This window comes from Bos taurus, chromosome 11, assembly GCF_002263795.3.
Source record: "Bos taurus isolate L1 Dominette 01449 registration number 42190680 breed Hereford chromosome 11, ARS-UCD2.0, whole genome shotgun sequence".
In the NCBI taxonomy this organism is placed as follows: domain Eukaryota; kingdom Metazoa; phylum Chordata; class Mammalia; order Artiodactyla; family Bovidae; genus Bos; species Bos taurus.
In genome coordinates this window covers 54,040,785-54,051,691 of record NC_037338.1, presented here as the reverse complement: position 1 = coordinate 54,051,691, position 10,907 = coordinate 54,040,785, and the positions used below count along the sequence as shown (strand labels likewise).

General features: G+C 37.6%; 1 pseudogene; it reads right to left on the bottom strand.

The window, feature by feature from the left end:
- Positions 1-8,814: 8,814 nt before the first annotated feature.
- LOC101903989 (nuclear receptor coactivator 6-like) lies at positions 8,815-10,568 on the bottom strand (annotated as a pseudogene).
- Positions 10,569-10,907: the final 339 nt, after the last annotated feature.

Below are 10,907 nucleotides of genomic sequence, written 5' to 3'. Positions count from 1 at the left end.
AACTTAAATCAATATAGCTTAAGCACTCCAATTCAATATCAGAAATTTACTAAAGAAAAAATGACTTTAAATATAGCATTAAAGTTAGATAATTTAAAAGATTGGAAAAGATATACCATGCTAACACTAATGAAAAAAATAAAAAGGATAGTGCACTTGTTTATATATCAAATGAAATTTCATAGCAGAAAATATTACCACGGATGAAGAGGAATATTTATCATTGCTAATATAATTGATTCACCAAAAAGATAACAATCTTAGTGTTTATGTGTCTAACAATAGCACTTAGAAATACATGAAGCAAAATTTAATTGAATTAAAAATTAAAGAAATATAAAAAATCTGTAGTTTTATTTGAACATTATTATTTGAGGATTGATACAAGCAAATCAAAAATCAGTAAGGTATAAAAGACAACACTGTCAACCATAAAACAGTCCTCAATAGATTCAAAAGAATGAAAGCTGTAATGAGAATCTTTTCTGATTACAATGTAATTAAACTAGAAAATAATAGTAAAAATACCTTTTGAAAAATCAAGTATGTTTGGAAACTAAATAACATACTCCTAAAAAACAACTGAACAAAAGCAAAAACCAATAGGGAAATTAAAATCCATTATGAACTGAATTAAAAAATAGCACCAAAACCTATAAAAAATTTGAGATCAAAATATAGCAATGTTTTCTGGAAAATTTTTATCCATAAAGAACTATATTAGCATAAATAAAAGTCCTAATTACCAAAATTTCCAAATTAAAATTTAGATAAAAAAGAGCAACTTAACTGGTGGGCTGTCCCAGCTGGCACAGGTATCCTTCTAACTTTCTTTCTAGGGGTTTGCCCTGTCCCACCCAGTGGGTGGCCTTGCCAGCAGGAGTTCCCTTCAGAAGCAGCCAGGTGGCCAGCACTGCCTACCATCATTACCACAATAACTGTGGCCAGGCCTTGCAGGCAGTCATACTAGGGACGACCCTGAAAGTCAGTCACAGTTATAGCCAGAATTCTCATCCAGCTTGGCCAGGGGCCAGTCCAGCCCACAATTGCTCTTGTAGTAGCCATTGCCAGTTTCCAGACCCTCTGATCACCCAAGTCCAGTTTGCAGGTCAACTGAGGGTCAATCGTTCTTGATGATCTCTGCCAGCATTAATCCACTAAAAATAAATATTAAAGTACCAGATTTCAAAAACTGTGGGTTTGATTGCTGCACAGAACATCTACTAATTGGCCAAAAAAAAAAAAAAAATTGATGACATTAGCATATTAAATGATCTCTAATATTTATCAATAAATACTGCAATTAATTGATTGTGATGTACCCACACATCTAAATAGGCACTATCATTGTTGAAATTTGCTTATCTACTTTACCAATATTGTTTTCTTTCCAAAGGATAAAAACTATGTTTCTTTTAAACATGTTTACAGATGAAGAGCATGTTTTATTTAAAAAGTTTATAGATGGAAAGATTAAGTATATTTGTTAATAGTTTAATCTACCATTAACCAAATTGTCATCTGTATAAGGAAAATATACATATTCAAATAACTATATTGTCATTTTAGTTGAAAAATTTTTAATGAATCTCTTTCCTTTAAAATAGATGGAAAAAAAATCCCACACACACTGGAGCGCATGCACACTCAGTCACTCAGTCCTGTCCAATTCTATGGGACTCCATGGACAATAGCCTGCCAGGCTCCCCTGTAAATGTTATTTTCCTAGCAAGAATACTGGAGTGGTTTGCCACGCCCTCCTCCATGGGCTCTTCCGAACCAAAGGATCAATCCTGTGTCTCCTGCTTCACAGGTGGTTTCTTTACTCGCTGAGCCACCTGTGAAGCCCCCATACACTGGAGACTTGGTACAAATTCCTAAAAACAGTCCAAGCTGAAGAGTAAGATTTTATCTTTGAAATCAAGGGAAAAAGGAAAGAAAATAAGGAATAAATGAAATGCACATTTATTTTGAAAAGATTAAATGTCCTGTTTACTCTAATCCTTTCTTTCTCATAAAGACTTTTGAAATTTCCTTGGACTGCATGGAGATGAAACCAGGCAATCCTAAAGAAAGTCGGTCCTGAACATTCATTGGAAGGACTGATGCTGAATCTGAAGCTCCAATACTTTGGCCACCTGATGCAAAGGACTGACTCATTGGGAAAGACCCTGATGCTGGGAAACACTGAAGGCAGGAGGAGAAGTGGGCAACAGAGGATGAGATGGTTGGATGGCATCACCAACTCAAAGGACATGAGTTCGAGCAAACTCTGGGAAATGCTGATGGGCAGAGAAGCCTGGTGTACTGCAGTCCATGGGGTCCCTAGGAGTTGGGCATGACTAGCAACTGAACAACAGCAAAAAAAGTCTATGGGCATAGAACACCATGTATTCATGGCAGATTGAGAAATTAATATAATTTATTCAGAAGATGTCATCTGAAATCAGCTTATTGGAGCATAATTTCTGATCTTGCCTAGTTTTTTTGTCAAAGTAGAAAATAGTATTTTGGCAAATACATTTATTTTGAGTCTATGTTATTTCATCAATAAAAAGAGATAAGAAATAAAGATTACTCCAAAAGTAGATTACAAGGATTAAAAATGCATGAATAACTAAAAAGAGTCCCTGGTATTTATATCTAAGCACTTAACAAACATTACTTGTGATTGTTGTCATCATGATGGTAAAGTATATTTGTACCTTGATTCCAGCTTTGAGTCTATGCTTCTTTCTTGCAGATCACTAGTCTATAAGTCTTATCTGATTAAATAGGTAATACCAAAGAATTAGAATCAAAAGCCAGCATTTCAAATCAAATTTTGGAGATTTCATTCAAAAGGTACATATTCTTGAACTGTTTAAATTCAATATGGGCTTAATATTCATATTGATTATTAAAATTATATGGAATTTCTCAAAAGTATCAGCACTCTTTTAGCTGAATCTCATGAAGATCAGGAGTTTATTATGATTCTGGGAAATGTGAAACCAACTTAGATGAAAATCAACTGAAACTCTTACTCAAGAGGTTTACAAATTAATTTGATTCATAAACAGCAGACAGTGCAACCTTTCTTTAATTAAGAAAATCTAGGTCAACAAACATATTCACACATATGATTTAATGTGACTTTATTTGAGGATTATACAGTTTACAAAACATATTTTATTATTATTTAATCCTTTCTAATTACCTACAAATTCCTTTGAGGGGCTTCTGCAGTTTTATGGTTTCTATGCAATTGGGGATAGATATATAACTTGCATTAAATGCTAAGTCAATTCTAAAATGTCTGTGTCCTTTGGATTGCATTCTTTTTATTAAACAGGTGTTTAAATGATATTAGGCTATTTATTTTAAAAGAAATGAGCAGCCATGATGGAGTAAATGGTATCTGAAATTTCCTCCTACTCTAACCAACTTTGAAATATATAAAATGATTTTTTCAGACAATATGTAACTGGCAGCATATCCTATGGTTCCTTAAACAAGACTGCAAATTATTTATGTCCTGTTATCACACTGGTTTCTGGATTGATCTTGCTTTCAAGACCATGGAGAAGCAAGTATGGAAGTCTTGTTGAGTTGAGGAAACAAGTAATAGTGCTGAGGAAAGTTGAGTGGGTAGATTTTACAGGGTAAATTATGAGGGCTTTGGAAATCTGCTTAGAGTTCCTCTTGAGGCATTGGTTTAATTCTAATGTATACGTGTTTAGGGTTAACTACCCAGGGACAAGCAAATAACAATTACCAGGGAAATAACTACTACTAAGGAGCTGTAAATTGACCAATTTTTAGGACTCACTAATTTATATTTCCTCTGAAAGTATATAACAGTCATGTTATTGTACATCTTTAATAACATTTGTTATTTTGAAACTTAAAAAAGCGGAAGTTTGCTTGATGAGTGTGATATGGATACATTGTTTTGTCAACCTGAGAATAAAGATGCTATTAAACATCTGTGCCATTCAGTGGTAACTTTTGAAGAGCCATGCAAAAAAAGAACTATGAAATGTGTTTAAGGATTTATATAAAAATATGAACATAATATAGAAAGAAATGGAAATATTAAGAATAACCTAGTCAAGGCTATGGTTTTTCCTGTGATCATGTATGGATGTGAGAGTTGGACTGTGAAGAAGGCTGAGCACCGAAGAATTGATGCTTTTGAACTGTGGTGTTGGAGAAGACTCTTGAGAGTCCCTTGGACTGCAAAGAGATCCAACCAGTCCATTTCTGAAGGAGATCAGCCCTGGGATTTCTTTGGAAGGAATGATGCTAAAGCTGAAACTCCGATACTTTGGCCACCTCATGCGAAGAGTTGACTCTTTGGAAAAGACTCTGATGCTGGGAGGGATTGGGGGCAGGAGGAAAAGGGGACAACAGAAAATGAGATGGCTGGATGGCATCACTGACTTGATGGACGTGAGTCTGAGTGAACTCCGGGAGTTGGTGATGGACAGGGAGGCCTGGCGTGCTGTGATTCATGTGGTCACAAAGAGTCGGACACTACTGAGCAACTGAACTGAACTGAACTGAAAGTAGCATCTAGATCTAAAAACAATTCAAAAACTAAAGTGAAGCCAGTTCACAGAATCGGCTTATATCTGCAGATTTGACACTTATTTTAGTTTTGACATGAAAATGAAGATTACTGCTCTTGAGGACACAGGGGAAAAAAACAAACTCTGAAAGTTTAAAGAAGAAAAAGCAGTTCAGCATGGAGAAGAGGGAAGGTAAGAAACAGAACTTCAGTAATAAGTTGCCTAATACACTTATACCTGGAATTCCAGCAGAAAAAAAAAAAAAAAAAAGAAGATGGAAAGGAAGAAAATTCATATTGAAAAAATATCACACATGTGCACATCCTTTTTCATGAAATATAGTGTTTCAAACTTAAATGCAGTTTTGATATAACAAACAGGAAGGGAATCAGCAATCATGTGCAAAACTACCAAGAAAGTTAAGATGAGGACTCATATTAGATTTTGATTTACAAATTTAAAGAACATTTGAACCTTGAATGTAATGTCAATATAAAGATGGGAACTAAACAGATTATGATAAAAAGTGGAAAATTTTAATTTCTCTTTTTTTAACTGTATGCATATTATGAAAAGTGAAAGTGTTAGTCACTCAGTTGTTTCTGACTCTTTGTGACCCCAAGAACTGTAGCCTGCCAGGCTCCTCTGTCCATGGAATTCTCCATGCAAGAATACTGGAATAGGAAGCCATTCCCTTCTCCAGGGGATCTTCCCTGACCCAGGGATTGAACCTGGGTCTCCTGAAATGCAGGCATATTCTTTACTGTCTGAGCTACTAGGGAAGCCCTGTATATAATTTCCATGTACTTATTTTTAATGAAAATTGTATGCATTGTAATCTCTATTAAAGATAAATACTTGCAAATTATGCAATATATGCCAATATGTGTGTGTCAGTTACTCAGTCATGTCCGACTCTGCAACCCTATGGACTGCAGCCCACCAGGTTCCTTTGTCCAAGGGATTCTCTAGGCAAGAGTACTGAAGTGGGTTGCCATTTCCTTCCCCTATATACTAAAATAGTTAATCTAATTTAATAAATATTAAAATTTAATATAACTCCTCAATATTCGTTATTGTTTTCATTTTCCCTTTCTTGGATACTATTAATAGGTATAATTATATCATAACTCCTCCTTTCTTTTGGTTTATAATTTTATGACACATGTAATATAAAAAACAGACTATTTATGTATACTTTTAAAATGTGTGTAAAGCAAATACATTGCGTGAATTATTGTGAATTGTTTTCATTCAAATATATTCAATGAAGTGTACCAAAACTGACATGTGTGGCTATAGTTTATTAGTGTTAATTGTGGCCATGTAAAGGTGTGACAGTTTTTATCAATTCTTTTGTTGACTGATATTTTTGTCTTTTCTTATTTTTTTAATATTAGGAAAGATGATTTTTGTAAATGTCAGTTTGTGCACATGTATATTTGGATTACTGGGTCCACTTTTGACATGTTCTATTATTTGCTACACATTTTCACATTTACAATTTTTCTCAATTGTAAACTATTTTGATGATGGATGTTTAGTCACTCATTTGTGTCCAGCTCTTTGCTACCCTTTGGTCTGTAACTTGCCAGTCTTTTGCTACCCTTTGGTCTGTAACTTGCCAGTCTTCTCTGCCCATGGGATTTTTCAGGCAAGAATACTGGAGTGGGCTGCTATTTTCCTACTCCAGGGGATCTTCCCAACCCAGGGATTGAACCTGCATCTCCTATGTCTCTTGAATTGCAGGTGGATTCTTTACCCCCTGAGACATCACGGAAGTCAAAGTGAAAGTGTCAGTCACCTCTGTCCATGGAATTCTCCAGGCAAGAATACTGGCTGCTGCTGCTGCTAAGTCGCTTCAGTAGTGTCCAATGTGTGACCAGGATGGCAGCCGACCAGGCTCCTCCATCCCTGGGATTCTCCAGGCAAGAATACTGGAGTGGGCTGCCATTTCCCTCTCCAAAGGATCTTCCCAATCCAGGGATCAAGCCCAGGTCTCCCACATTGCAGGCAGATTCTTTACTGTCTGAGTATACCACTTTAGATTTCCTCTAGTAGCATATAGCTGTGTGTTACAACTTACCTTTGGCACCTCTTATTTTTATAACTTAAAAAATGTTTGATGGGTATTAAAAGATTTTTATGTTTCCTATTTGACAACTCTCTGTTAAATAGTCAAAGTGACCATCTTTAACAATATTTATAGGAAATTCAGTTATCCCCTTTGGTGGATTGTTATTTTCTTTTGGACATATTTTTTATACATTTTTTAATCTGTATATCATTGCTATTAATTTTAATTAATAGTTAATTCTGATTAAAATTTATATTGACAAAACATGTTAAGTGTATTATAACTATATTTTCATGGAATATAGTTGTATTTTAATTTTTCTAGTTGCAGTTAAATACATTTTTATTTGAAATATAATCAAACTGCTAATACTTCAGTTTAGTTCAGTCGCTCAGTCGTGTCTGACTCTTTGTGACCCCATGGACTGTGGCACGCCAGAATTCCCTGTCCATCACCAACTCCTGGAGCATGCTCAAACTCAGGTCCATCAAGTCGAAGATGCCATCCAGCCATCTTGCCCTCTGCCGTCCCCTTCTCCTCCTGCCTTCAATCTTTCCCAGCATCAGGGTCTTTTCCAATGAGTCAGTTCTTCACATCAGGTGGCCAAATATTGCAGTTTCAGCTTTAGCATCAGTCCTTCCAGTGAATATTCAGGACAATTTCCTTTAGGATGGACTGCTTGGATCCCCTTGCAGTCCAAGGGACTCTCAAGTGTCTTCTCCAACACCACAGTTCAAAGGCATCAATTCTTCAGGACTCAACTTTCTTTATAGTCCAACTCTTACATCCATACATGACTACTGGAAGAAACCATAGCTCTGACAAGATGGACTTTATTTGGCAATGTCTCTGCTTTTTAATATGTGGTCTAAGTTGGTCATAGCTTTTCTTCCAAGAAGCAAGCATCTTTTAATTTCATGGCCAAAGTCACCATCTGCAGTGATTTGGATCCCAAGAAAATAAAGTCTCTCACTGTTTCCAGTGTTTCCACATCTATTTGCTATAAAGTGATGGGACTGGATGCCACGATCTTAGTATTTAGAACATTGAATTTTAAGACAGTTTTTTCACTCTCCTCTTTCACTTTCATCAAGAGGCTCTTCAGTTCCTTCAGTTTCTCCCATAATGGTGGTGTCATTTGTGTATCTGAGGCTATTGATATTTTTCCTGGCATTCTAGATTCCAGGTTGTGCTTCATCCAGGCCGGCATTTTGCATGATGTACTCTGCATATAAGTTATATAAGCAGGGTGACAATATAGAGCCTTGATGTACTCCTTTCCCAATTTGAAACCAGTCTGTTGTTCCACGTCCAGTTCTAACTGTTGCTTCTTGACCTGCACACAGATTTCTCAAGAGGCAGGACAGGTGGTCGTGTATTTCCATCTCTTTAAGAATTTTCCACAGTTTGTTGTGATCCACACAATGAAAGGCTTTGGCATAGTCAATGAAGCAGAAATAGATGTTTTTCTGGAACTCTCTTGCTTTTTTGATGATCCAACGGATGTTAGCAATTTGATCTCTGGTTCCTCTTCCTTTTCTAAATCCAGCTTGAACATCTGGAAGTTAGTTCACCGTTCATATACTGTTGAAGCCTGATTTCAAGAATTTTGAGCATTACTTTGCTAGCATGTGAGATGAGTGTAATTGTGTGGTAGTTTGAATATTCTTTAGCATTGCCCATCTTTGGAATTGGAATGAAAACTGACCTTTTCCAGTCCTGTGGCCACTGCTGAGTTTTCCAAATTTGTTGGCATATTGAGTGCAGCACTTTCCCAGCATCATCTTTAAGGATTTGAAATAGCTCAACTGGAGTTCCATCACCTCCACTAGCTTTGTTTGTAGTAAGGCTTCCTAAGGCCTACTTGACTTTGCATTCCAGGATGTCTGGCTCTAGGTGAGTGATCACACCATCATGGTTATCTGGGTCATGAAGATCTTTTTTGTATAGTATTTCTATGCATTCTTGCCACCTCTTCTTAATATCTTCTGCTTCTGTTAGGTCCATACCATTTCTGTCCTTTATTGTGCCCATGAAATGGTCCCTTAGTATCTCTAATTAACTTTAAGAGATCTTGAGTCTTTCCCATTCTATTGTTTTCCTCTATTTCTTTGAATTGATCACTGAGGAAGGCTTACTTATCACTCCTTGCTGTTCTTTGGAACTCTGTTAATACTTGCATGATTATTTATTTATTTTTTTTCTAGGATGAAGGCATTTATTTAACACCTTTCCTTGTTGAACCATGGGATTCTGACCTGGAAAGCTGATGGACTGCTGAAATCCTTGGCCAAGCAGATTATTTTGAGGTGTCCTTGTTCCCATATGCTGCTGAGTTTGGTTAACTGTTGAAGATTTTACAAGTCATATCCCTATTGGAAGGGGGAGCGGAGGATGCAGACTTGTTGTTGAGGTGAGGCTATACGGGGGGTTGGGAACTTAAAAGGCCCTCCTTGCAAGTTCATCTGAGGAGCTGTTAAATGGCCTGGGTTGTTCATCTGAGGAAAGCTTCTCTGGGTTCCTGAAGCTTGCTGCTGCCAAAGGTGTATGGAGGAGGAGAGCAGGAAGTTGTCTGTATGGTAGTTAAGGATGATCTTGCCTGGATTTGCTGTTGCATTGGGCCAGGCGGGGGAGCATTTCCTACCCTTGATTTGCAGTCATTGTGCCAGAGAACTCTAGGCTGGAGGAAGCTGAATGACTCCAGAAGGCAGCTTGTTCCAGCCTAGAGGAAGAGGAACTTGATTTGGGGCAGTAAACTGGAGTTGAATTCCCTGTGGCTGTTGCTGCTGATGTTGCTGTATGGTTCTTGCTTGCATCTATTGCTGCTGCTGCCGCTGGGGAAAAATTAGCTGGGTTTATTTGTCTCTTCACTGGGACAGGCTGTATTGGGTGGTGCAGAGGAACTAAAGATCCTCAGCGATGACTTCACTGCCGTATATGGAGCCCAGAGAAGAGTGGATCAGTTGTGTCTGACTAGAAGCACGACAAGGAGTCTTGGGCTGCATTTTGAATTGGGGCTTGATGCCATCATGGAATACAGCACGTTTCTACCCTGGGATAGCATAATAGTTGCAGTGTTGGTCATCCTTATTATCATGGAGCACCTTTCATGGGAAATTCCATCTTCATCGTAATTTAATTTCCGCTCCCATGGATCCTTTATTTCTCACATCTTGGCTTTGGCTCTGAGACAAAGCCAGGTTTCCCTTCCATCTGAACGAAGAGAATTCCCAGATCCTAAAGACACTGGTTGTTGCTCTGAATCAGGATCCATAGCCTCTCCGCTGCTTCCCAGAAGATGTTGAATGCCACATGTAGGATGTTCCACGGGTCTACCTTTCCATACCTTTAGCTTGCTGGATTCCATGTGTAATAAATTGAGTGTATTCTCCAACATTATATCCAAGTTCCATTTGAAGTCTTTATCATCTCTGTTTCCTTTGAAGGCCAAAAAATCCACCTCTGAGTCGTCCACTGTTAATGAGCAAAAGGAAATATGTCGTTACTGTTTTTCAGTGGCTAAGTGGTGTCCTACTCTTTGTGACCCCATGGACCGTGGCATGCAAGGCTCCTCTGTCCTTCACTGTCTTCTAGAGTTTGCTTAAATTCATGTCCATTGAGTCAATGATGCCATTCAACCATCTCACCCTTTGTTGTTACCTTCTCCTCCTGCATTCAGTCTTCCCCAACACCAGGGTCTTTTCCAGTCAGTCAGTCTTTCACATTGGGTGCCAAATATTGGAGCTTCAGCTTCAGCATGAGTCCTTCCAATGAATATTCAGGGTTGATTTCCTTTAGGATGGTATGGTTTGATATCCTTGCTGTCCAAGGGACTTTCAAGAGTTTTCTCCAGAACCACAGTTCAAAAGCATCGATTTTTCCATACTCAGCCTTATTTATAGAATGTCTTTTAAATTTGGAAGGTTGTCCAAAACCATGGTGAATATTATTCCAGAAGCATGTGTGTGTGTTAGTTACTCAGCTGTGTCTGACTTTTTGCAATCCCATACTCTGTCCATGATATTCTCCCAGAGAGAATACTGGAGTGGTTTGCCATTCCCTTCTCCAGGGGATCTTCCCAATCTAGCAACTGAACCCAGATCTCCTGCATTCCAGGCAGATTCTTTACTGCCTAAGCTAACAGAAGCATATGTCCACCATATTCCAGATGGACAATACAGAAAAAAATGTTTTTCTTAATTTTTATCATTTATATAGATCATCTTCTAAATCCAAACAATCTTGCATTTTTAGGACCTGTGTTTTAAGGTAGCAGT